General features: G+C 39.4%; 2 long non-coding RNA genes across 2 annotated transcripts in view; both read left to right on the top strand.

Moving 5' to 3' along the window:
* LOC138112630 (uncharacterized) overlaps positions 1 to 26689 on the top strand; it is a 73267-nt gene that overhangs the window by 19175 nt on the left and 27403 nt on the right. The gene's annotated exons all lie outside the window — the stretch shown is intronic.
* Positions 8270 to 12602, top strand: LOC138112631 (uncharacterized). The gene is made up of 3 exons (XR_011151798.1): positions 8270 to 8356; positions 9634 to 9741; positions 11263 to 12602. It is a non-coding gene; the product is annotated as an uncharacterized lncRNA (long non-coding RNA).

The raw sequence follows: 26689 nt of genomic DNA, 5'->3' as shown, positions 1-26689 counted from the left end.
TGCCCAGCAAAGCAGATCATCATGCTTATGCTCTAGAATAGTGATCCTACAACTGAGTGCAAAAACACAGATGGTAAATTAGGTCAATTAACAGGAGCTTTGTGTATCTCTTAAACAACAGACTTTAAAGGCAGTAACAAATTTCAGTAAACTCAATAATAGACAGAAATCTACTTATGAGCTTTTGAGCATGGTGCCTTTCCAGTAGAGTACTCAGCTTCTGTTAAAATGCAAATTTTGACTCATCACTTGGGAGAGTAGTGAACACCAGAGGAAATACTAGTGGCAACTAAATGTATCCAGTTCATTAAAATACATCATCTTCTAATAAAAAGTACCATTATCTCAGGAGGGTTGTATATTTGAGCTTACTTCTCTGTGAGGGAAGACTTACCAAGAGCTCCTAGTGATACAAAGGAAATTGGAGGAAGACTTGCAGATCTTATTCAAGCCTAGACCTTTTAGGACTTCTATAATTTTCATGTGCTATCTCACTCTTACTGCAGTAAGTATCCTAGGGGGTGATTTTTAGAAAGTTATTCTAACTGGCAAAATAAATGTGATTTCTTTCTTACTGTTTCTATCAAAAATGGACTTTGGAGACAGAAGCTCTTTCAATCTTAAAAAAGTCAAAGCTCTAATACTGAAAATTAGATCTGCAAAGAACAAGTTTTCCCCACAGAAAATGCTGATGTGCTTAGCAATACACATGTAGGCGTGCACACAAATATTTAGAGAAAATTGTACTTTTGATGAAAAGAGGCAAAATATATCTTTTGGATTTTAAGTTGTTTTGAAAACCTGAAAATTTTAGGGTTTCAGCTGAAAATAAACTTTTTAATAGAAGCCATGCAATTTAAGAGGGTAACTTACAAGTCAGTACCTCAAATTCTCTGCTAAGGACAGTGGAAAAATGTCAAGTGGTCATATCTGCTGTTGGTTACCATGAATGTATATTATGGGGCTTCCTCAATGGAGAGGCAAATGGTGTTTGGTTACTGCATCATGTTAGTAAAGTTTAATGAAATGCAACAGTATTACCCCCTCTATATAAATGCAAAGGGTCTTATAAATGTATTTAATCTTGAAATTACTTAATTTTCACATCTTGTGCTGGTGTCTTCATAATTCCCTTTCCAGGGACTTTAGTTCATTTTGCACTGGTCAGTCTAAAGGAAAAAAAAAAGCAAAGTCTCTTGAAATCTGTGTCTTTCTTGTGAAATTTGCCCCAAAAGCCTGACACTAAATGGTTTGAAAAGGCAGCCATGCACATCTTTCTGTGTATCAGTATATTGGCTTTTCTTTATATTGCAGCTGCTAGAGGACAAAATCAGTTTTTAGTGTTGATTTCTGAAACAACCAAAAGGCTAAAATAAAACATAAAAGAAGAGAGATTGACGTAGCAATATCCCTTGATGTGCTTGTTCCTCATCCAATCCCTGTAAGTAATTACCTGTCTGAAGTCGTACAAGCACTTCAGTTTGGGTAGAGACAGCTATTGATTTAGAAATCAAATGTGCTTGGGCTCGGTTGAAAAAAAAAAATGCCAACAACTTTTTAAATTAATTTTTTTCTCAGCCTGCTGTGGCCATGAATAAGCATCATTCATTTTATGCAATTTCCATTTGAAACATTTTTGTACTGGGAATTTGTTTACCACTTGTGGCCTGCTAGTCTGAAAATTAGTTTTCTAACCATGCCTTCTAACCAAGCATTTGAAATGCTCCATTAAATTTTATAGAGGGTTTTTTGTATCTATTGTTTATGGGAATGTTATGTCTGCCTCTATACAGGGTAATATGATGTATTTTAAAAGATGCAAAAAACTAGACTGTCATGATCTTAGAGTGTTTATTTTGATTATTTAGTTTATTTTTTAGAAGGCTGAGCTGCTGTAAAAGTCACAAAATAAGGACTTGAAGAGTTCTGGCCATGGGAAAATTGAATCAAGAAAAAAAAATATTCTTCCATCTTTTCTCTCCCATGAATTACCCTTAGAACTGATTAAGCAAAAACGAGCCAGAGAAGTTGAAAATGTTTCCTGTAGAAAACACATGTTGAGTGCAATTTTTAGATAAAAAGTCATGGGCCAAAGTAGAATGTGCCTTATAGGAGTTAGCAGGAAAGGTAAAACACTGTGAAATCAAATAAAATCTGGAAACTAACTGTTCCCATTCCAAGCTACAGATGCCATTATTGAGTCCCTAGGATTTTCTTGAGAATCTTGGAGAGATTTAATCCTCATAGAAATAGGCAGGTCACAGCCTGAGCACAAAAGGATGGTTTAAAAAAATGTCTGAACAGTTTAATGGCTCTTGTAGTTTGAAAGTAGGAAATGTGGGATATGTGGTGCTGATTTCTACTGTCAACTGTGGCTCGTTACTGCCAGGAGCCAGGTGGTAGAGCTGGTGATGCTCATTTGAACCAATCTATATGCATTAGTCACTTCCACATTGCGTTGGTGTGTTATCCACACTTTGCCTGGATTTTCCAGAAAATGCCTTTTCTTAAGCAAGCAAGCACTGATGGAAGCTCCTTGTGAGCAGCCTTTTCTCCTGGTGCTTTGCATGCTTCTGTGCAGGGGGAGTGTTACTGGAGCCTGCAAGACAAACTCCTCAGTGGCTGCACAAATGAAGGCAATTTGGGGTCTGGATAAGAGATGTGTAGGAGTGGAGATGAAGTTCTCCTGCACCTCTCTGACCTAAGCAACTGTAATGGGATTTTTTTCTTCCTTCCCCCGTTATTCGTTAAGTCTCTTCAGACCTCATGTCTTCCTCAGAAATGTGTATGAAGACTATTCTTTTCAAATATACCTCTGGAAATAAATTTTACCTCAGTGTCATGGTTTAAGCCCAGCTGGAAATTAATCAGGCAGCTGCTTGTTCAACTCCCCCAATCCACCCTTACCCCAGTGGAATGGGGAAGAGAATCAAAAGTAAAACTTGTACGTCGAGATAAGAACAGTTTAATTGGGGAAAAAAAAGTAAAATACAATAATAATGATGACAATAAAAAGGGAAAGAAAAAGCCAAAACCAAACCAAGTGGTGCACAATGAGATTGCTCACCACCTGCTGACTGATGCTAACCCCTGATTGGCACCTCCCCCCCGTTTATGCATTCTCTGGGCACGGTGTTCTGTGGTGTGAATATGTTCAGGTCCCCTGTCCCAGCTATGCTCCCTCCTATTTTTTATGTACCCCCTCTGGTTATTGGCAAAGCATGAGACACAAACACACACAAAAAAAGTCCTTGATTTAGGATAAACATGACTTAGCAAAGCCCAAAACATCAGTGTGTTATCAACACCATTCTAATTCTGTGTCCAAAACACAGCACTGCACCAGCTACTGAGAAGAAATTAACTTTATACCAGCTGAAACCAGGGCACCCATTCAGAATGGAAAATTTTTACTTCTGGAGAAGATTGAAAATCTGAATATTCTCTAGTAATTTGGGCTCATTGAAGCCTCTTCTAATATTAAGAGATTCATAAATGTATGTGAGAGAGGTTACAGTGAATTAAAAATGATTGGACTTGTAGTTTCAAGGTTCCTGATCAAGAAAAGGTCAACTATTGACATAAGCTATTAAAAGAAAAAATGAAAATGCCTAAAAAGCTTCCAGGGGAGTGGAAGTTTGAAGGGAAATCTCATGCAGGAACCAAGGTGGGTGGAGGGGGTGGCATCCCAGACATCAACATTGTGCTCAGGTGTCACGGGAGCACCTGACAGGTGCAGCTATTTAGGGCAGCACCCTTTAGGGCAGGGTGGGGAAAAGAGAGTTCTTTTGTTTCCTAAGTGCAGGATACAGGTGGATGGGAATTTGACACTGCTCAGAGGTTTGTGCTATTGCCATCTGGAAAGTGTGAATTGACCATAGCTCTGCCTCTGTGTCTCAACCACAGCACTCCCTTCAGCTTTCTGGGGTAAAATGAGACCTTTTGGGATAGTGTTTCTAGTTCTGATGTTTCCAGCAATGGTCCCATCACCCTCTGCAGTTTGGAGATTGCTTACATTGAATGTTGAATTTCTGGGTATTCATTCCTTTAGCAATTGTGACACCTGCAATCTGAAATACTGCCACAGGCACAAAAACAGCAGAAGTAAAAAACCCAACTTCTTGAGAGGCTCCCCCATCTGCTATTTTCTCCAGACTGAAATGAAAAGGTTGTGCTAGGCAGGTAAATGTCAACAAACGCTGGGTTTTTTTTTTTTAGTGAGACATCTAAATTATCTATTGCTATTATACAAAGAAAAAGTTTTCAGTGTGGGAGCATCAGGTTCATTATGTCAACCACAAAAGAGACAGGATTTATTATTTTCAATAAGCTCAAGTAAGAAGTGCAATGATCCTCAGTTTTACAAAATTTAAAGGGGGGAAAAGGTATCTGCTGCTGTATTTTTTTTTTCTGATTCCACTTCTGTATTTATTTAAATCATGCTTATTACTGCTGAGAATTGAGTTGGCTGACCACATAGTCATATTTTTATTGGTTTTGTGGCTGTTACAGAAAACCTGTGTGCTTATTGCTTGTATTCTGTATTGTACTGTAGTGTGCTGTACTTAGGAGCAGAAAATGCTATTACAGGGAATCCATTCTCAGGTCAAGCTGGTAGGTACAAGGCCATCTAGCTTGATTTGCTATTTACTTATGAGAGGATCCCAACCAATGAACAAAACTCTAAGGGTTTATGGGTGAAACCCCCAAATTCAGACCTGTGAATTGTTCAGAGATCTTACTGATCTGGCCTTTTGTGCTTCCATGAAGGTGTGTGCCACACACTGTGCTAGTTCTGCAGAGCCCCCTTTGGTACCTGCAGTCTTTTTCCTGTTGGTGGCTTAGGGATTCATGGAGAACCAAGACATGGATAGTCATATTCCTAGCTAGTCTTTCAATATCAGAAAGTCCTGGAGTACATGGTTTAGTGCAGACATTTGCACACTTAAAAAAGTGTTGATGTTGTGGGTCCTTGTACATGAAATATTAAGTGAACCTTGTAAATCAGCAAGAAGGAAAGGAATTTTATATTCTGACTTCACAGGGGGGGGGAAAAAAGTGTGAAAGTGCATCTTTTTCATCTAATTAAGGCAATGACCTTGAGTCCTGGGGCTTAACATAATTTCAAGAACCAATATGTGTTGAACATCTGACACAGTAGCTCACAGCTACTGCTGTAGCTGCTGTGTCAGAGCACAAGATCAGAAAACTGGTTACCATGATAATTCCAACTGTGAAAATTGTCCAGCATGGCTTCTTGTTCATATGAATTTTTGAATCTTGAACTTCTGCAAGGACCTGCTTTACCAGCTCCAATATTACTTTATCTTGACAAAACCAGTGTTCCCAGGACACTTTCTTTTCCTTTCTTGTTTGTTAAAGTTTTATTCAAAAGAGAAGAGGTGAGAGGGTTGCAGGAGCTAGAAATTAGTCAAAGAAATACCTAGAAAAATTATTCTCCAGGAACAGACAAAATTTCTATGCTAAGGAGTAATGTTTACAAACTGTATTCTAGTATAAGGCTGGAAGGAGTTGTGAGAAGGCAAGAACAAAGTTTTCCAACACTTCAGCTCCCAGCAGGTAAGAAAGAGTGAGCTGGCCTGGCAAGCAGCTATAGCTGCTGCATTTGCTATTTGTCAGAAATGAAACTACTTGCAAATAATGTGATTTTAAACCAAATGGCTCTGTTCTGTAGCAGCACTATGGGCTTTAATTTTTAATATTTTCCCCTGGGTTGTCTGTTATTAAAAACAACAACAACAAACAACATCTGTATATCCTTGTTCTCTTTTAAAAGACTGCTGGGATGACTTGACATCAATTTGCTGCGGTAGAAAAGTAGGAGGAGAAATGGATTACTGGTAGTAGATGACTGTCTGCCATCTGGATAGATTTTGTGGCTGATAAAATGTGTGATTTGAGCACAGATGTGTGTTTGATCCCGTTCCAGTGCAGTGGCTTTTAGAAAGAGCTGTGAAGAGACAGCCCTTGGGTCATGGGGAGTACCAACAGCTGTGGAAGGAGGAGCAGGTCCCACTGCCTCACCTTGCCAGCAGAGGCTATGCTTTGGAAAGGTCTTTGAAGTTATGAAACTATTTAGTCAGATCCCCAGATAGCTGGAATTTTTTCCTTCTCCAGAGAACAGAGTGTAAATCTCTCATCCTTTCCTTGCTCCTCACTCCTCCTAGTGCTGCCCACAGCTCAGCTCTCAGCAGGACATTGTTGTTTCCACATCTCTCCTCAGGTTCTCTCTCAATCCTTGGCATCTGAGTTCTGTCCAGTCTTTTTGGGGAAGTCTCTTGCTTTCTTGCTTCTCACTCAGCTCATTTTTCTTACCAGGTGTCTCCTTTCTTGAGGATATTGCTGTAGGCCTTGCCAGTAACAGCGGGAATACACCTAATATGATACACTGGAATATGTTAAAGTTTGATAGGCATTTTCCACTTTCTGGCAAGCTCTCTCCTTGGAGTCCAGGGCTTTCACCATGTCAAAGGCTCCTCTTGCTCCCAGTGTATAAATCCCATCCTCCTCTAAATCATAGTTATGATCCTTTTGTTTATAGAAAGTTAGCATTGTGTGACATTTTCTCTATCCTGCTGTGTCTGCCTTCAGCCAGCTTGTTCCTTCCACCTGCGTCTGACAAAGCACAGCAACAACAAAAGCATCCAGAGCCTTTTTCTCTCATTTTTGTCTCTGTAAAGATTTTCCTTTAATGTTAATGTGAAGTATCTTATTTTTCTATAGAAGGGGAAGGATTTCAGCAATCACAGGTGAGACATGGAGCTATTCAAACTGGCTTGGTCAAGAAGGGAAGGATTTGTAACACTGTCAAGAAGTGCAAACACCTTTGCAAGCCCTCAACAGCCTCTATTTCAGACCAGAAAAATTCAGGGCACAAAAATAACACACTAGAGCATGTTTGTTGACAATGCCTGCACACCAGCCTTTACTCTTCTGCACAAAGTGCATTTTGTATTCAAAATCTGGGTAGGGATATATTTTAAATCATCTATCTTAGCTCATGCACATTTTGACTCCTATGAGACTGCTTATCTGACTAGTGAGTTACTGTTGAATATTCAACACAAAGCCAGTCTAATAAGTCCCACTGCTATTGTGAAACTGACAAGGAGAACAGTGTTGTGTAAATATTCTGTTGCTGAAGAAAACATTTCTAGCAGATTGAATGTAGACAGATGATGTATTCCTTTCATGTATCAATGGAAATTTGTTTTCCTTAGTCTGAGGAGAAAGAAAAAGCAGTATTAAGGAGCTAAAAGTTAGGCCCATTTCCTGTCTAGCATAGAACATTCGTGTTAATGTATCTTTTACACTCAGCTCCTCATGGGTTTTTGTGGTCCTACATGTGTGTATGTGTGCACACACAATCCTTTAGCTTTACCTGGAGAAGCAGAAAGAGGTGTTTCTCTGCTCTGTCAGAGACAATGTTCTCTGCTCTTAATCAAGCAGGGGCTGGTTTAATCCTTCTCAGGGATGTGCAGCTTGCTTTTCTTTGGAACTTGATGTTTCTTGTTCTCCTGAAAGGATTAAGAAAAGAAAAAATATGACATTTTGAAACCATGTGCATTCAAGCTTATGAACTCTTTCAATGGATTTTTTCAGAGAAATGGTTCACCTGAACAAGAGGCAACTGGGTGTAGTTTGGCCATAGTGACTGGGTTAAGTTTCATTTCATAGCTTTCATGTTCTTTGTTTCTTGAAAACTGAGACAAAAGTCTCACGTTTTCTGATGGTTCTGTGTTTCTATTTTTCACTTACCCTGAAAGGAAGACATGACTACTTGTGAGGCATCCGTGCTTTCCATAAAACATGTTTGTTGAAGCAGAAAAGGGTTTGCTTTATGATTAACTATGTTTAGAGATTGTCTCTGCTTATTATTTTAATCAAGTCCCTGACACAGGGAACTCAACTTTTGGCTCTACACTAATGAGAGTTTCTTAAAGCTCAGTGAATAGTATAGTGAATAGGGTATCTCTCTCTAAATGTGGTATCTTAATAAAAAGGCCACAGAATCCTTGAGGAATGCTAGACACCAAGGTTCATCCAGAGATATTAGTAATTGTCAATATGAAAGCTCTGCTGTACATTAAAAGAAAATAGCATTATAGAAAACAAGCAAGGCTCAGAGAAAAATGTCATTACTGACTCCTGTCCTTTCTGTAATTTCTGAAATAACCTCTCTGTCAGGTTTTGTTTCAGCCTTCATCCAGGTTTCCTGGCTGTGATATTTATTTCTGCAGGGGTAATGCTTCATCATTTCAATTTTCCGTCAGCAGAGAGCTGTGCTCCTGGAATCTGTTTCCTGAAAGCTCTGCTTATTCAGCTTTCACAGCAGGTATGTACAATTATGAGTTCCAGGACAAGACAGATTGGTTTTCAAAAATGTGCTTTTAGGGCTTAAGCAGTGAGAAATCAGAGTTGTTTGGGTTTAGTCTGTGATTCTGCTACCTAACAGTAGGCATTGCCAGATATATTTGATTTAGCTGATTGACAGAAACCCTTCACCTTCAAGAGGCTTGAGTCATCTTCTGGATCATAGAATCACAGGACCGTCAAGGTTGGAAAAGACTTTTAAGATCGTCCTGTCCAACCGTGGATGTAGAATTCTTGTTTAGGAGTTCCTTCTGCAAAAACTTTACACTTATATTTCTTGATCTTTCTTGTGTCAGAAACAGAACTAGAAGATTTTTGAAGGAGACAAAGAAGTACTTCAAAAAAGTAGCAGGCAGTCTGTTTCTGGAAATCTGTTCTGTCCTCTTCCTGTCTTCTGTGAGAGAGATAAGGATCTCCTGTGTGTCTAGGGATAAAATGGTCAGTGGCTAACCATGTGCCAGAAGGCATGAATCTGTGTAGGGTTAAAAATTTGTGAGGTTTTTTAGTTAATCAAGGTTTTGTACTGACATTTCTCAGCTTTTGCAATCTGAGGTAATCTCAGCATTTCCTGAATATAGGAAGGACCAATAAGCAGTCCAGATCACAAAATTCCAGTGTTTCATATAATTTCCAGAGGTCTCACTGTTTAAGTTCCAGCTTAGAAGATCTGAGAAGGTCCAAATTATCTTATTGCTTGTAGTCCTGGCTCTTTCCTCATCAATTACCCATCATCCTGAGTGACTGATGTTAAGAAGTGATGTAGATGAACTCAAGATTTGAGTGCTCGTGAAGAAAAAGGTCCCTAAACCAGTCAATCATGACGTAAATATTTCCCTTGGTGTCAGAAGAAAAGGCTGAGGGGTTATTCGTGCCCTTGGCCACCACTTCTGACAAGGCTATGTGTAGAGTAGGTCATTTCAAAAGGTGTGCCTGGCAGGTTTTAGACTCTTTCTTGTTCTTATATTGTGCAAAGGAGCAATTATGTCAGGAAGAAAGTGGTGGGAGTGAAACAAAGCTGCTCTCTCCTGTCTCTGGCAGCTGCTGTGGGAATCCTACAGAAAGCCTATCCCTGTGTGTAGCAGAGCCATGCCTCTGGCTCCAGTGCAGAGGGAGGCTGATGGATTCAGTGCTCTTCTGAGAGAAGCAGAGGTTCTAATGATTGATGGCTGGCTGCCCCATGAACCACTTGTAGTGGCAACTTTTTCACTCCCACCCTGTTTTATCTCCTTTCTCTGGAAGGAAAACAATTGATGAGGGGTGTCAAGGTCCATCCAGAGCTCCTGTTTTTCCCAGTTGCATTAGAATCAGAGTGGAGGGGGCAGATGAAACAGTCAGCTGTAAAAACAGGTACAGAAATTATCTTCCTTTCAGTGAACGGGTTTGCACTTTTTAACTGTGTCTTGTTAAGTTACTCCTGTTTTGTGTTTTATTTTCAATACTTGTATGATGGTTTAATCATTAATTTTCATCCAGAATAAAGCTTGCCATGCTTGTTCTCTTGCACCACCCTCTGAGATATTTCTAAAACTATGTGTACTCCATACTCCAGGCTCAAAAAACCCCCAAAACCACAATACAAATACATAAAAGGAGAATAAGCATAAAGTGCATTTTAGCCATTTGGCATGACATTTAGACCCTAAAGCTGGTGAAGAGCAGCAGGACTTGCAACCCACACAAAAAAACACAGGAAAAATTGAGTTGTATTTGCAAAGAAATGTTATTATTTGGGTTGTTTTGATTTTTTTAATGGTATTTGTGGAAAAATGATTCAGCTTCTCACAGCCCAAAGAACAGTAACTTTGTCACAAAGGAAAAAAGGGAGAGGGGGACAGGGAAACAGCATCATAAGAACTAAACGTACTTGGGAAGCTGACTCATCTTACAAGAACTTAAGACAATATATAAACAAATGGTGATGATTCTTTAAATATCAAAACATGTCCTCTCATGTTTAAGAATTCCTTCTTTGCTAGTGCTGATACATTTTGGTTTGTGATGTTTTGAAATTGAAAGTTTGGGGATTGGTCTCAAAATTACATTTTCTTCCTCACTGCTTTGTAACTGAACCTTCTATGAACAAAAATCTGAAATGAGCAAAATGAGCTGACATAAAATATTACTTCTAACTTTTATCTATTATGAAAAAAAACAAACAAAAACAAACAAACAAAAAGCCTATTTGACTTGAACTTATATTGGTAATCAGAGGAACTGAAGCTTAGTAACATCTCTTTATTTAAACTAAAAAATATCCTCAAAGCTTGAATTCTGAGCTCTCAAATGTCAGTCAAATATTTAAACATTGGGCCATTTTTCTCTCTATTATAAACAAAATATTGGAAAAATAATAAAAAACTGGTATCATTTAGAACATCACTCTGTTTGTTTTAGGGTTGTGTTTTGTATTTTAAAGGATTGCATTGGATAACCTCAGCTAAAAATTAGCTAAAGTTCTTATTTATCTGAAATCCTAGTCCCAGTGGGTAAAGGAATTAGGATTAATGAGCACACCTCCAGATACTCTTCCTGTCAAGGTCTGCAGGCTGTATATGTATTTGACATCTGAAGGTTCACACTGGCAACTGCAAGAAAATCCCATCTTTAGATCCACTAACACCCTGAAAATCTATCTGAAGGTCTCCTGTTAGGTCATGCTGGAAAGTATAACTGCATGAGCACTTTTTTTTAAAATTTAATTTTATTTTCTGTGTCTGCTTATCTCACTGCAGGATTTTTTGCGCCTCATGACTGTACAATGTATACATTCATGAGTATTTCTCCTTCCAAAGCTCAATTTATCCAAACCATTTGACAGGACAGTCACTGGATTTGCCTTTACATTTTTCCTTTCCTATCTTATTCCAGCCTGTGTGGATAAGGTTCCTGGTTTTTTGTTTATCTGGAATGGAGTGATTTTTCTGAGGCAGATAAGGAAAGGAAGTCAGTGAAGAAATTGTTTGCAGATACACAAGACTTAAGCATTCAAAACAGGTTATCAGCCTGAGCTGTTCTCAACTATTTGGCGTCCTGCTCAAGGGCTGTAAAAGGAAGAGCTGAATCCATGCAGCCTGAACAGTTCCAAGTTCTGTTTCTCACTTTGTTTACTAAACCATGGTAAGATCTGAAGGTGCCAGCAGACAGGAGAGAGCACTTCTCATCGTGTCTATTATTTTGTGCTCTCTGCACACCTCTCCTTAATAGATCCTCAAGAGCTCTACTGCTGTAGAATGAAAATCACATCATTATATTGCTAACACCCTTCCTTTACCTGCAACGAGCTCTTGCATCATGAACCCTCGTAATTTTTGTACTTTTCCTCTAAAGACCTTCTTATTGAATGCTGTTGGTAGCGTATGGGAGGTTCTCTTTGACCCTCATGATCTAAATGTCTGTTTATTTGCATTTGCACAACTCCCACATTAGTAAGAAGATTTCTAGGTAGGATGGAATTTCAAGTGGTGATGTGGGAGTCGATGCCTTGCAAGAAGCTAACAGAGGATGACTAATTAAAAGTTAAGGAATAATGGTGCAGAGAGGCATCAAGAAACCAAGAGATTTGTTTTCTGCCTGAAATTAAATGCAGAGGAGAGAACAACTTGAAAAGATTTTCCTAAAACCCCAAAATCGTGCTATTTTGTACAGAAATGTTTTAAGACTAAAACAAATAATTTTGCATGTGGAATGAGAAGGAAGTGGGTGTTATGCCAGACTTCAGAGTCATCGAGTGTGGCTTCCCTTCATGCCCAGGAATCTAGAGAAAATGAGAGAATCTCTGAAGGAGATGCACAAAACATGGAGTTTGTTACCTACAAACTAAAAGATTTTCAATTAACCAAACAATAGTGGCTGAAACACTACAACACTCCACTAAGATCTGAGACTTTGTAGACCACACAAAGACATTTGCATCCAATGCAGGGAGGCAGATTTTGTGTGTTTGCTGATCCTGAGCTAATGGGCTGGCAGAAGGACAGGTCTATACAACAAGGATTCAGTGCCAAATGAAAACACCTATAGAGCTTCTGTATTTAAGCTGCTGAATGTGCGCCATGAAAACAGACTTCAGCCACATGGATTTCCACTAAATCTCTTTTCTTCCCTGTTGTTTCCATTGGTGAAATGTCAGCTAATAAAAGAAATCTTGTTGTTAGTTAGTAAGTGTTGTAAGAGGCTTACTCTTTCTATTTGCTTGAAGTAGTTATATCTTCTTTACTGCATAAGTCTGTTTTTATATTCCTTATAATTGATCAATCCAGAAAAAAAAACCAACAATGAAAAGCAACTATATCTGCTGAGGAGAAAAAATAATTAAAATAATTAAGATATCTTGTAAATAATTATGTCTGGAACTGCAGGCATCGCTGTAGAAAATTTCAGTAATAATCTGTAAAACTAAGTGCATTAGTGCCTTGTGTATCAAAGCATATATTAGCACTAGGGAGCAAAAGTGAAGTAAAAAATTTGCACAGCCTGAGGCAAAATCAAATTTTTGTATCTTCTGTGTGCTCTGATCTGTTAACTTTCTTAAGCACTAAATGTCTTTCTATTGATTTCACTGCACTTCATGTCAGAGCTTGAAAGTGATTTGAGGTTTTTGAAACTACCACAAGGATTTATTTGAGATGTTAAGCAACCAAATCTATTATTCAGTTTTGACAGTCTCAGTGTTTCCTCCCCCCCCCCACAAATGCCTTCCTGTCATTTCTTTCTTTTCTATTCATTAATCTTCTGTCATTTAGTGCTTAATGTGTGTGATTGAAAATACTTCCTGTTCTATATGGAGTCTCAAAGTTAAAGGCTGAATGTGTAAAAGATTGGTTTGTATTTCCCTTTTGGAACACAGCAGAGCAGTGACAAAATTCTGGGCTTGGATTTGATCAGCAAAGCAGTGTTTTTGTCCTGGAGGGCTGGTCGACACCCTATGGAGTCTGCAGATGTTTTCTGGTCTTTCATCTGGACTGCAATAATGAAAACAGAGGTGTCTTCAGTGTTATTCTTAAAAGCTGGATGCAAGTTCTGTTTTCTGACAGGGGTCTGAGCATTATAAACCTTGGTACCACTTTTCTATCTCTTGATGCTGGTGTTGAGTAAGTTCAGGCACAAGGCAAAGCAAGATTTAAGCCAAAATGAAGCTGTTTTGATGCTACTGTAAGTAGCTGTCACCTGTGGTTGAGGAAGCTTTGCTCAGCAGAAAATGGGAAAAGCTGTCCTGAAAACTTGTCTGACTTTTCCCCTCTGCTATGATTCTCTAGTCATTGCCGAAAGAGTTATTCTAATTATTTGTTTCAAAACTTAAGGTCCAGGTCTCCTCTCACTTAGAGTTCGAGTTTTGGGGGGGATGAGGCTTTTCAGGATGACAAACTGCTGATAGAGCAGTAGGTCAGGTAACAAACAGTAGGAGAAAGTGCTTGAGACGATGGGAGGTGGATTTCTTTGCACATCTCTCCTCTGTCAAAAATATGGGTGTGAACTTAGCATCCTCTAAGAGACATCACCTGAAGTCCCACATCTTGCAAAGAATAATTTGGCCTCAGGAATTCTACTTAGTACTGTAAGTTACACCCTTTTTTTTTTTTTTGGATAGAGAGTTAGATGAGAGAGCTATATGGTTGTTCTGTGTTTTTCTTTTGTGCAGTATATTTGTACATGACAGGACTGTATTTCTTTCTGGACGTATTTTTCTCCAATCTTCCTGGCCAGCCTCACTTCCTCACAAATCCACCACACATCTGTCTTGGAGGGAATACGTAGGTACCTCAGTGAAATAGGGATGTCTTTAGAGACTTGAGTTTCTTTGCCAAGCACAGGGCTTCACTCCCTCCAATTGCATTTCCTGGAACACAGTTAATTCTTTGGGACTTTCTTCAGCTGACTGTGACATTGCATAACTGGGTTTTGTTGGTTTGGGGTTTTTTTTCATACTCCTGTATTATAGGGAATGAATAAGAGTAAATAATAAATTTAGGATAGCTTTTAAAAGGCAAATTAGAAACACATGGGTGGTCAAATAAAAGTCAGTGGAGTGAAATAATGTGCTTTTATTACTATGGCTAATATTAGCATAACAGTTTTAATAACCTGAGTTCCCTCAAGGCTTATAACAAGGCTGTAACACCTGTGTGTACTCTAAGGTGGCTGCCCATCAAGGAGGACTTGAGGAAATTGCTGCTGATATGAATACTACTCTGTTTGTCAGTTTGTGTTTGGATAGATCAAACAAACCACATTCAGAAGCACGACCTCAGGTGAGGTGTGCCCATAAATAAAATTATTTCTACAGTTACTGTGGTCAGAAAAGTTCTCACCTCACTGAACTGTCTCTGCTATGTTGATCTAGGAAAAAAGTCAACAGGATTTAAGTCAGGATTCCTGTGGAGGAAATCCTTAATGATCTGTTAAAGTTTGTGTCATGGAACTTTCTGAAAAATGTAAAATTTTCCCCCTTCCCTGTGAATCGCTCGTTCTTCCTTCTAACTGGTGGTGCTGAGTGCAGGATTGCTTTGCAGTCTTCAGCACAGGATGCTGGTACTATCCTATTAAATGGATGACCTTGTGTCCTTTGCTGCTCCTCAGGTATACAACAAGTGTTTTCTAAGAGACAACCTCTGGAGTTCTTGAAATTCAGTAGTGGTATCAAATAATTAACTGAAGGTCAGAGACAGTCCCTGCTCCATCTAATTTGTAAGCAACTGTTGAGGAGAAGCTGCACGTGGTGTACATGCTAATGAAGATTTCAGTTTCAGACCATATTATAAGAGTCCTTGGGGATAATAGTGGCAGGAGTTCAGATGTTTAGGAAACTGTAAATACAGATTTCACTTCAGGAAGATCCTTCTGTCAGTGTGCTTAATGTAAAGTTTATTATCACTGAAGACATCCACTTCTGCACTCAGATAAAAGCATGTCATGTCCCATTCAGGTTAGAAACTGCAAGTTCAAACATGTGCTTTGCTGCTCTAGGGTGTGACTGTCTGCAGAAAATCATTTTACAAACAGCAAGAAAGTACATTTCATTTCAGGAGAAATGGAAAGGTCTCTCCTTAGCTGGAAATCCTGTGCTAGACCCAAAGCAAGCCATGTTTGCAATGACCAATTATGCTCAGCTTCCAAATAAAATTCCTCAAGAATACGATATAAATCAATAAATTTAGATTACAGTATTGCCAAGCTGAAGAAAACAAAAAAAGGAATTTATAATTAATATAGGAATGTTAGTCTGAGATCTCTCATAAGTTAGCATGGTTCCAAAGGTAGTTTGTTCAGATACACAGTTTTGGTTTTATCTTCTTATATATATACACATACACCCAGGTGTCTTAAAATGCCCCTTGGGAAGCCAAGTTTGTAAGCAAATATAACCAAGGACATTGTGCCCTATAATTTCAAGAAAAGTTATACTACATTACTTCCATAAGGCTCAATCTTTAGATTTATCTAGATCTATTTCTTTAGATTTTTTTAAAAATCATAAATACTTATTCATGGCATGCTAATAAAGCCTATTTGAACTGTCTGAACAGTCTGCAAGTTGTATGACAGATCACTTAATGAATTTTCTCAAGATTTTAATTAGGTAAAAAATAATTAATTGCTGAACTAGTTAATCTTAGTGTTTAGCTGAAAAGTCTCTAGCAATCCAAAACAAATTTTCCATTTGCAATATGTCATATCATATTTGACCAGCAGTTGGATTCTTTTGTCCACACACAGGAAGTCTTTGGTGAAGGAAAACAATTCAGCCTTACTTTCTCTTGTATTGGGAGTTATTGAATGCTTTTGATGTATTATTTATCTCCAAAGGAATTTTTCTGGACTCATGTATCACTATATGTCTCTATATGATGGTATCTTTCTAGGTAACCAAGTATTTCCTGCACTTTCTCTGTATCCTAATATGTATTTAACAAAACACTGATGATAGGGTATTGGACAAATAGATTTTATAGAAAATCTTTGTGATTTTCCATCCCTAATTCTCTTCATTTAAGACCACTCTGCTTCCACACAGGAACTAAATCCTGTATTTTTCTGAAAAAGGTACATAGAGATTATGAAAAAAGAGGTAGCTTTGATAGCAGGGATTTTAGTTTAACCTAATTTTGGACTGTTTATCTGTAAAACAAACACAGCAGTAGACAAAGGGTTTTTCACTGTTTATTTCAGCTTTGTGGTCCTTGCTTACCTGTGATAACCTTTCTGTTTTGCCCAGCACACAGCAACAGCAAACTGCAAAATATATCCAGCAAGGAGCATCACCTGGAGAGTTTTGTCAGGAAAGTGGCCTGTGCAGGTGCCATCCTGCTCGTGTGGGGCTGGTTTGGTCAGAGACAAAACATCAGTGAGGTTGTGTTGAGATTAGAGGACACAGCACACTGCTCTGCTGTCCCCAGATGGGGCTGCTGCTCCATGATGGCACAGTGAGGTGAGACGATGTGCAATTCCTTCATATCAGTTGCTAGTGTCCATGAAAAGTGTTTTTCATGGGATAATTGATAAGATGGGGAAAAGGAGAAAGGACAGAAGCACCATGAAACAATAGAGGGAAAGCAAGAGATGGATCAGCTTCATGTTTGACTCTTGGTGCAGTTAACGTTGGAACAGCTGAAGTTTATGGGGATTATTCCAAGTCACACATAGTGTTCTACCTACCTGCAGGAATCAATCATACTGCTATTGATGATTTAAAAAAAAAAAGGTGGAAGGTGGAAGAACATCAGTTTCTTTCCTTGTTGTCTGTTTGGCTTCTTTCCTTGCCCCAGATGACACGGGAAGATTAAGTGAGTAGAGATAAAAGTACAGGAGCTTTAGACTTGTCAAAGAAGAAACTGTGCTTTCTGACAACAAGACAGTAAAACGATATGTGCAGTTGTTAGTACTTTTCTTTTGTCAAAACTAATTTGAAGAAAAGGCACAGGTTAGTGCTAGGCCACTGTCTTTAGAAATTTGTGCACTGTGGACAGAACAAGTTGAAGAACTGAAATATTTCCCTGCCTGAGACGAAAAAGAACTCTTTGTAATTCCATCCAAGGGTGGTCCTTTAGAACAACTGAGAGACTTGCAGATAAATTAGGGCCATCCATGGAGAAAAGTAGGGCTGTGAATCACCACGCTCTCTTGAGAGCTCAATACCCAGCTGTTACAGCAAGATTGCATTTTAATGTTTGATATCCATTTCTGTAAACCTGTGTGACAGTGCAGATGAGCTTTGACTGAGAACCCTGTGTCCTGAATAAATGGGCAAAGAACTAACCTCTCCAAGTCTGAACAATTGGAGATTCAAAACTGAATTCTGCTTAACTGTGTAACCTCATATCCATCCTAGGGCATGGGGAATAGTGATAAAGGTATTTTAACTTCCCCACCTACAAGAATTTCACAAGCTTTGAGGTTTGCTCCCTAGAGTGCCAATGCTGCCACACTTTGGGAAAGTTTCTTTTGCTGATTCATTGGGGATTTTTTGTTGTTTTTTTTTTTTTTTTTTTTTCCTAGTGCCTGTACAATATAGTTGAAGGAACAGACACTTCACACTACTGGAAATGAGAGGAGTGTGAACAGATTTGTGAGTTAGAGCAGTTATCTTCCCCACTCAAGGAATTATATTTTGCCCATAAGGCTGGTGTGGTTCTGCTGTTGGCTCAATCTTGGCCAGCTGTGGTGATATCCCTTCAGCTGGCTGGCAGGTTGCTTCACCCTGACCTTATCCAGCCCAAAGGGAGGAGCTATCAGCTCTCTGATATCACCTCTAAAGCCAGTCACAGTCAAAGGATACATGGTTCTCTGTGTATATTCAGCAATATATTCACAGGATAGCTTCAATGTACCTGGGACAAAAGCATGAGGAGATACAAAGGGGACCTTTTTTTGTTAAAAGATCTGGGTCTCAAGCTGAACATCCAGAAAGGAAATGAAGGTTTTGCTTCAGCTTTCTGCAAAAATTGAGTTGGTGTAACTTGTTTGTCGTGGGGTTTTCCTTGTGTTATTGGTCAGGCTTGGATACTAAAAGCAGCACTGTATAACCCTCATCCACAGGTACAGAAAGTCTTTAAGGAACTGGATAAGAAGCTCAATTTCAGAGAACAGAAAATAAGGCTTATTAATGCTGAGCCCAGATTTTCAAGAGCTGGAGGGGATTTTACACTGAAATTCCTTTAAAATCAAGTGTAATGAGCACCTATTTCTTTAATAGCTTTTGAGAATTACCCCTTAACAATTTGTGCAGCAAGATTCTTGGAAGAAGTTAGTCAGTAAAAGACTGACCAGTCTCAGGACTCCTGTTATGCAGGGTTTATAAGTATTTCACTATGTTCACAACTTTTTTCCTAACTTTTCTTATGTAGAAGTCAAGAAGCAGGTGCATACATTTATTTTTCTCTCTCACCCCTTGCTCTGTGGTAAATGTCTTATCTGTCAACTGGATTTCTCTCTCTTTCCACCCTTATAGAAAGAACCGAGGGGTGTAAGCACATAATGGGAGAAAGAAATGGCTTTAATTCAATACATCACTTTAGTTCTCTAATATTCAATCATCTTAGTACTTTACTAGGGAGAATACCCCGTACATGAGGCCTCACAGGGTGGATGGCTACATGGAGGGGGTGCTATGACCAGCAGCACTGGGAGAGTGTTATCTTCCAGCATTTAAATGCACTTTAGAGTCATGCTTCATTATGGAATTAAAGGAGTAATGTTGTCCTGGCTCATACTGGCAAACATGAAAAGAGCAACCCCAAATCCTGTCACAATGCAGAATAATCACGATGAGTTATGTGGGCTGCTGGATACGGTACCAAGACAAGCAGGAAAGCTTCAGCATCTGGCTCTGCATTACATTTACCAAAGACCTGCCTGGGTATATCCTGCAGAACTGCCAGCTCAAACAGAGGCTTTTATGGGAGACCCACCCTTTGGAAGCCCCGTGTTGTTTTACTGCGTGCCTGCCACATTGGTGGAGGAAATAAAGCAACAGGCTGGAGGCAGAGCTGCTGGGGGAGAAACAGCAGGGAGAGGTGTGTGTCTGTGAGAGGGCCAAGGAGGTGGAAAACAGAGGATGAGGCAGTGAGCTTTGGTGCTTGTCTGTGCCCTGGGGAACAGCTGACAGATGGCAAAGAGAGTGGGAGTCAGGAGAGCCTGCTTGTAGGGTTCTGCAAGTAAGAACCGGCTTGCAAGATGCCAGTCAGGACTAATGACACGTGTCAGGCAATGCTGGGGCATTTCAGGGATCCTGCTCTGAGGGTGATGCAAAGGATTTCAGGCTGGCACTGGAGCAGAGTTTCTCCATGAATAACTCAACACCTTGTGCTGCTCCCTGGGAGCAGGATGATGCAGCGAGATGGGCATGTGCTGTACTGTGCTCTTGCCACATAGCAAGGAATTTAATAGTCCTAGGGCCAGTCAAAATAATAGCCTATCTGTTCCTAATCAGATCTAATATTTAATTTCAATTCTCTAAAACAGACATGAAAGGAATACAGAAATTGTCATTACAGTTTATACATAAAATCATACCAGCTGCCTATCTGTAGCTATGCTGGTTGTTTTCAGGTGCTGTGAGAAAGAATAAGCAGCTCTGCAGATGATGAATAGCCTAATGAAGTCAGGGAAAGCTGCATAATTAAGCAAGGCTGAGGTAAAACCACAGCTATTTTGGAGGAATTCTAACTTTAACAAGGCCAAGATTTTACCTCAGGTCTTCATGGAATAGTTTACCACCAAAGAATTTTTTTTCCTTTGCCTTGAAGGATGAAGGCTTATAGCCTTAATTTTATTTATCTCTTCTTAGGTAACCATGAATGCTCTCATTAGCCATATAAATGTCTTCAAATGCTGGTAAACTCAGGCACTCATTAGTAGCCCAAGGGCAAAATAATAAAATCTGCTGCAGGCTGCAGATTTATAAAGTTTGAGCCTTATAACATTTGTCTCTTAGGTGGGCCAGAAATACGTGTAATTCATTTCCTTACGGTTAGAAAATGATTATTAAATAGTTTTAAAAGTTTAGCTATTGTAAAACATCTGCATTGTGTTATCTGGAGTTTTTTCACATGAGAAATAGTTGCAAATACTCATTGAGATCAACTTACATGGGGGTTTCTGGCACACCTTTCAAATTTCCTGCATTTTGAAGAATATCACATACATTTCTGTGGGGCTGATTTACTTCCCTTCCACACAGATCCAATCTCCCTGACTTTGATTGCTGGAAACTATTTCCACTGTGAATTTAAAAATATGGTAGCAGGATTTTCACACTAAAAGAAATAGCTTTCTGTTTCTCCATGGCTCTTATTTTTCAGTGTTTCATTTGGAGTTTTCATTGCATGTGTTTTCTCACATTTAGCCTCTGGCAGGTTGTTGCGTGTGATTTATGATGTAGTCAACATGTTTTGACCACACTCCAGCTGATCAAGAAGAAGCTATTTTAAAGAGAAAAGATGACTGCATACAGAAAAAAAAAAATTCTCAAAAAAATTAAAATATATTTGATGCTAAGGATAATAGTTCTGTTCAAACACTGCTGTGTGAGGGCTCTTGGTAAACAGCTCTGTCATTGAATGGTTGTGTGATAACAGGCAAATGACTTCCCTACAAATATTGTTTTTCCTAAGCCCTCTCATGTCTTCCTTGTCAGCACTGATATCTTCAGAGGCAAGATGGGCTGTTTGCTCCTGTAGTGCCTGCAGTGAGGCTCGGGATGCAGACCCAGGAGGCAGCTGAGCTGGTCACAGCTCACTGAAATGAAAGTGTGAGATCCCTCTCCATCCTTCCTTGGCTCTGGCACTCATCTGTTTGCATGGGGAGCCAATTTGCCTTTCTAACCCAATTAAGGGCTTTGCTTTTTGCCAAGGTAGTTTTCTGCTCTTTTATTCAATGGGATTGATGCACCATGGGATCAGACCTGTGCCACAGCTGTCTCAAGGTAAAGCACTGGAAGTGCGTGGCATGGAAATAAGGGAAAAGCAAGAGAGGGCTGGATGATGGGTTGCTGATTTTGTCTGAAAACTGCTGTAAACTGTGTAATGATGAGAGCTTTCATTTCTCTACCCAAGTACAAACTTCCACAGTGAGCTTGGATGAGCAATGCCATGCTCTTCTGTCCAAGATCTGTGTTACTACAGCAGGGTGAGAACAGACAGGCTTCAAAATCAATGGTGTGGCTGCAAGCTGTTTCTTGAGAGTCAGAAGAATTCAGAGCACTGTTTGTTACTATATTAACATAAGCCAACATTTTCAAAAATACTTGTTTTTAAGTAGATATCCAAGTTTCCAAGCATTCAGTCATTATCTCCTCACCTCCCTATTTCTCACTAAGTTTGTTATGTTTTATCAGTGATGAATAACTCTGAATTTAAGTTGTTACCATATGTAGGTCAGATTATATAGATTTTGGAGTGTTGTATCAGGCTGGCAGGTTTGAAAAACCAGGCCACTGTTTTGACAGAAATGTCTTTTTATCTTCCTTTCTGGGCTGAAGCTCAATGCTTGTCACAGAGATGTTCCTTTAGCAGTCTCAGAAAGGAGCTGAAAGCTGTCAAATAAGAAACTACAGTGCCACGGATTTGTGCTGCTAGTTTGACTGAGGAAGGGGACAAGGCATCCTGGCAGCAAGGGATTCTGTCCCTGCTAGCATGGATGAGCTCTTGGCTGTGTACCCTCTCCTCTCTGTAGTGTACAGATGGCCAGGGGTGAGATGCTGTGTCTTGGCAGATGACAGTGACATAGAGGGGTGTACAGACATGCAGTTTGTTGCTAACCAATAGACAGACTTCCTAGTTGCTGTCATCCTTTGCAGATGTCTGCCTTCTGAATTGTCCTGTGAGCAGTATGAGATTTCCCTACTCCCAGTATGCAAAGCAGCAGCTCACCTGTGACCAAAATTTGTGTGGCACTTTAGAGCAGCCAATTGCACAGAGGCTTGCTGATTAAACACACTTTTGAAAACATGCAGCTGCTGTAAAATGTGGCTGATGCAGGTTTCAGAGACACTGCATGCTGTGGGAACACATCCCTTACTGGTTTTGGCTGAAACACCATCGCCTCTGCCTCTTGCCCATGGCTGGCCCTTGCTGGCTCCCCAGTCCCACTGTGCCGCCGGTGGAGGCAGCCGGGCAAAGAGCCCCTGTCTCACTCCAGGAGAATCATCTGCACTAGCACAAGTGGCCTTTGGGCCTTTCAGAAAAACAACTGAGTGTGTCCAAGGTGGATTCAGGGATTCTCATGCTGCCCCACTGGCTGGCACAGCTGTGGGGATGCTGCCCCAGGCAGAAAACATTCACAGACCGAGGCAAGACCTCTCCCCAAACCCAGTGCTGTGCTCATCGAGGCATGTGGCCATCATTTGCCTCAGGACTCACACTTCTGGGCAGTGTAGTCCATCCAAAACATGTTTTAAGTCCAGAACACACAGCCTGAGAGCTGGGATGTGTCTCTTTAGCCCATCCCATGGACAACCTGTCTCTTGCTTGTTAATTGAGCTGTGTCTGGTTTAGTGTTTTAAGCTTGGAGAGAAAAGGCTCATGAATTTGGACCCAAAGGTGTCAGCCCAGTGCTGACATTTCACTGCGGGTTCTCTGGCACCTATTTTTCTCTATTAAGGGTTGCTGTGCCCTAGAGACAATTTCCCTGTTACATAAGAGTGTTACTATAATTTTCTCCTGCAGTATATATTCCAGTTTACAAAGACATACCACAGATATATTGACCATTATGGTTCCTCTGAGTTCTCCTCCATTAGCCATAACAAAATTTAATTAACTATTTAGGAAGTGCAACCTCTAAACACACTTCTAGTTTCACAGTTTTTTTGTTACATCCCGTAGTGAACAAGATGAAGAGAAAGAATTCTTTAAAATAGCTTTGAGGTAACACATTACTGAAGTAATTTCAAACAATCTGAAGGAGTAATTTGGAATGACAGCTTTTATTACTTCCTCTGTTAGTAAATTAGGGGATAAAATGCAAGTGATTGAAATGAAGCAAGAAATATTTTTCCAGGTGTTTGCAGATGATATACTAAATAATTTAGTAGCTGGGAACAGCATGTCATGCAGTCATTCAGCAGAAAGAAGAAAATTGAGGGTATAAAACTCCCCCAGCTACTGTTCTGGTCTTACTGATCTTTACATCAGCGAAGAGATGGAATAACAGGGACAAATCTGGCCAGTATAGTTGCTGTTTCATTACAGTATGCATTTTCTATTTGAAAATATGTAACAGAGAGGTCCCCAGGTCTCTCTCTAATATCTTCCTGTTGCTCTAATTTTTTCTTCTTTCATAATTACAAGTTCTTCCAAATTATGAGCCACATGTGCACACTGATTTTACATCCTTCCCTTCCTAGAGACCTTGTCTTTTCCTAAGCATGGGGTATATATTTTGTACTCATTAACATCTAGTTTTGTCTTTGATCTTAGCTAATATCTCTACTAGAAATTGCTTCTTGATCCTAGACTAGGCTATATCTCTTCTAAGACATAGAACTATGAGCATGTAAGAGGGAGGTATCAGCCAGCAGAGATCTTCATTTATGTCACTTTCATCAGGAAATAACATAATAATGCCACTGCAGTTTTGGTGCAGATCCCAGTCTGGCACAGATAAAATAGCTTATGGCTGTAGAGGTTGATATTAATTCAAAACAGCTTGGTTAATGAAGCTAATAAACACCATAGTTCATTTAAAGAGGAGAGAGTGGTGATGATGATACTGACTACAAGTGGGTAAATAATTTTCATAAATTTGTGCAAATTACAAAGCCACTTGTAGCTTGAATGACTATGTAGTTCATTTAATTTGATCATCTTTCTCAAAAAAATATCTACAAATGGAATAGACCCTTGTCAAACATGAATGGTTTTGACCATTGCTGCTTTATACAGAACAGAAATAAATACTGGACTAATCTAAGTTTCTCTCTATCACTGCAAATGTTGGAAATTCATGATCCACAGCTCAATAATTCAAAAGGGAGGAGTTAAGATAATGGTTTGATTTTCCTTTTCTTTTTTGCCTGTATTAATTCTGAGTTTCTGAAGCTCATTTCCTGTTCCCTCCCGCTCCCCTCCCCTTCCCCTTTCAGCTTTTAGAAATGTTATTACACTACAAAAATTAGGTAGCTTTACCTTTTTAAAAAAATATTTTATTTAATTCTCTTCTTCCTCTGGTTTGGATCATTTGCTGTGAAGCAAATACTGTAGTCATAGTTTTGGTAGTCACTCTGTATCTTACGGATTCACTTTAGTACAGGTTTACTGATTTAGATTGAATATGGATGTGTATAGAAGTATGACTGAGTGAATGGAGAAATCACACTCCATTTGTCTGGGCTGTTCCATCCATGTTTAGTGCTTTTTATTTTTGTATTAGTCCAGTGCTTGGAATAAGCAGCAGCCCCAGTCTTCCCTCTCCCAGTACTGTAAACTGCAACAAGACTGTAAGCTGCACAAATAATTGTTTCCTGATCTCTAGAGCACTTGGCTTCTGACCTCACAATTGACAAAAATTCCTGAAGCCCTGCTGCTGCTGGGCTTCCTGGGGCTCTAAGTGCTGTCTTGGCACAGAATTTGCATTAAGTACTTTGAAGCTCTTGGAAGAAAATCTTTCATTTTAGAAAGCACCTGAAATAAGATCAACCTTGGTGTTTGTGCCTTCATAAGAAACATGTTGTTTTCCTTAAATGTAAGGAATTGGCCTGACATTTTCACAGGCACCACTGTGATTATGAGGCAGAAGTTTCCAAATATCAGACTTGAATTATATTCAGTTCCAAGCAGCTATTGCCTTCTCTCCTCTGAACTGTGTTTTGTTAAACACACATTCAGGTCTCAGAGCAGTTTGGAGAAAAACAGGTTCCTATTCTAGAAGTGGTGTTCTAAGAACAGAATTTAGATAACCTTCACCCAAAAGACCTTTCTAAACCAGCTGCATAAAGAAAATATGATAATGTGTGAAAAAGGAATGCTGAGGCTCATCTTGCTCTGGCTGCATGCAGATCAGCTTTGCAGCTGTCCTTGTATCTCCATGTGTATTTAAATTACTTGTCTCTTCTTTGACAAAATCTGGTTGTGGATCTCACTGGAAATCTGAGGTCCTGGTTTGCTTTTCTACTTTGTTGATAAGTCAGAGGCTCATAATTTTAGGCAAGGATGTTGTTCTCCCCTGTTGTAGGGAAATATATTGGACAAAAAGCACACTTCCGAGTTTATTAAGGGAGCAGGAAAGCTTCTGCTTCCTTAAAAATTACACAAGGCTCTTTGCAGACAAGCTGCACCCATGTGCCTGAGTTTGCCACTTCCATTTCCTTTCATGCCTGCTGCAAGAACTTTTAAAGTCAAGTTTTGACATATATTGGTAGCAGTGGCAAATCAAAAAGCACTTGAAACACACAAGTTTCACAGTGGTCTGAGGTCTTTGCTTTGCAGAGGAGTCAGGCTCTGAAGTAACTTCTGAGTGGTGAAAGATATCTCAGTACATGAAAACCCCGAGCTGATAAACTACCTGTGAGCTGAGGGAGTCTGCTTCTGATCTACACATCAGGTTGCCCTCTTGATCTGCCCCTGCCTCTGATTCCATCTATGTTACTTTTGATGCTTATTTTTCCTATAGATCAATAGTTTTAGAATGTGTGTGTCTGGCAGACTACTTCAAGCAGATCCTTACTACTCCTGGATAAAAAAAGAGATGACAAGCTGAAATGTGGCAGGAGATGAGGTCAGAGGTGAGAATAAGGCTGAGATAGAGTGAATGAGAAAAAGAGGGTTAACACAGACTAGATATTGCTGGTGTCTCTGTTAGATGAGATCTGATAAGGTACTGTACTGCCCTTAATAAAGTTGTAATAAATTCCTGTCTAACAATTGGTTATTTGATGCTTAATTAAAAAACTTGAAACTTGCAATTTTCTTCTTAGTTTATGCATATTATCCTCCTCCTTCTGGGAGAGAAAATTTAAATAGAAATGTTCTTAAAGTAGGTTTGAAGGGATGACAGAGGGCTTTTACAACCCTTAATCGAACAGGAACAGTTTCCTGTGGAATTTTTTTTCTCAAATAAATGGATGCTGGTTTGAAAGTCCAATTTTGAAGCAGTGAGATTCTTTAGAACTTCTCTGCTCATCAAAAAGCCGAACTAGCTTTGGTGAAAAACAGCTCTCTGTCTAGCTTCTTTCTGGGAAGAAAGGTAGTGATTGAGGAAAGAGAGGGAAAATGATAAATCCAATATTCCTTCTGTAATTCTCTCACTTATGAACTATTAGTATTTTAAATTAGAGTGATAATTGCTGTGCCTGTATTCTCCA

This window comes from Aphelocoma coerulescens, chromosome 6 (genome assembly GCF_041296385.1).
Source record: "Aphelocoma coerulescens isolate FSJ_1873_10779 chromosome 6, UR_Acoe_1.0, whole genome shotgun sequence".
Classification (NCBI taxonomy): Eukaryota; Metazoa; Chordata; class Aves; order Passeriformes; family Corvidae; genus Aphelocoma; species Aphelocoma coerulescens.
This window is presented reverse-complemented; position numbering and strand designations above follow the sequence as displayed.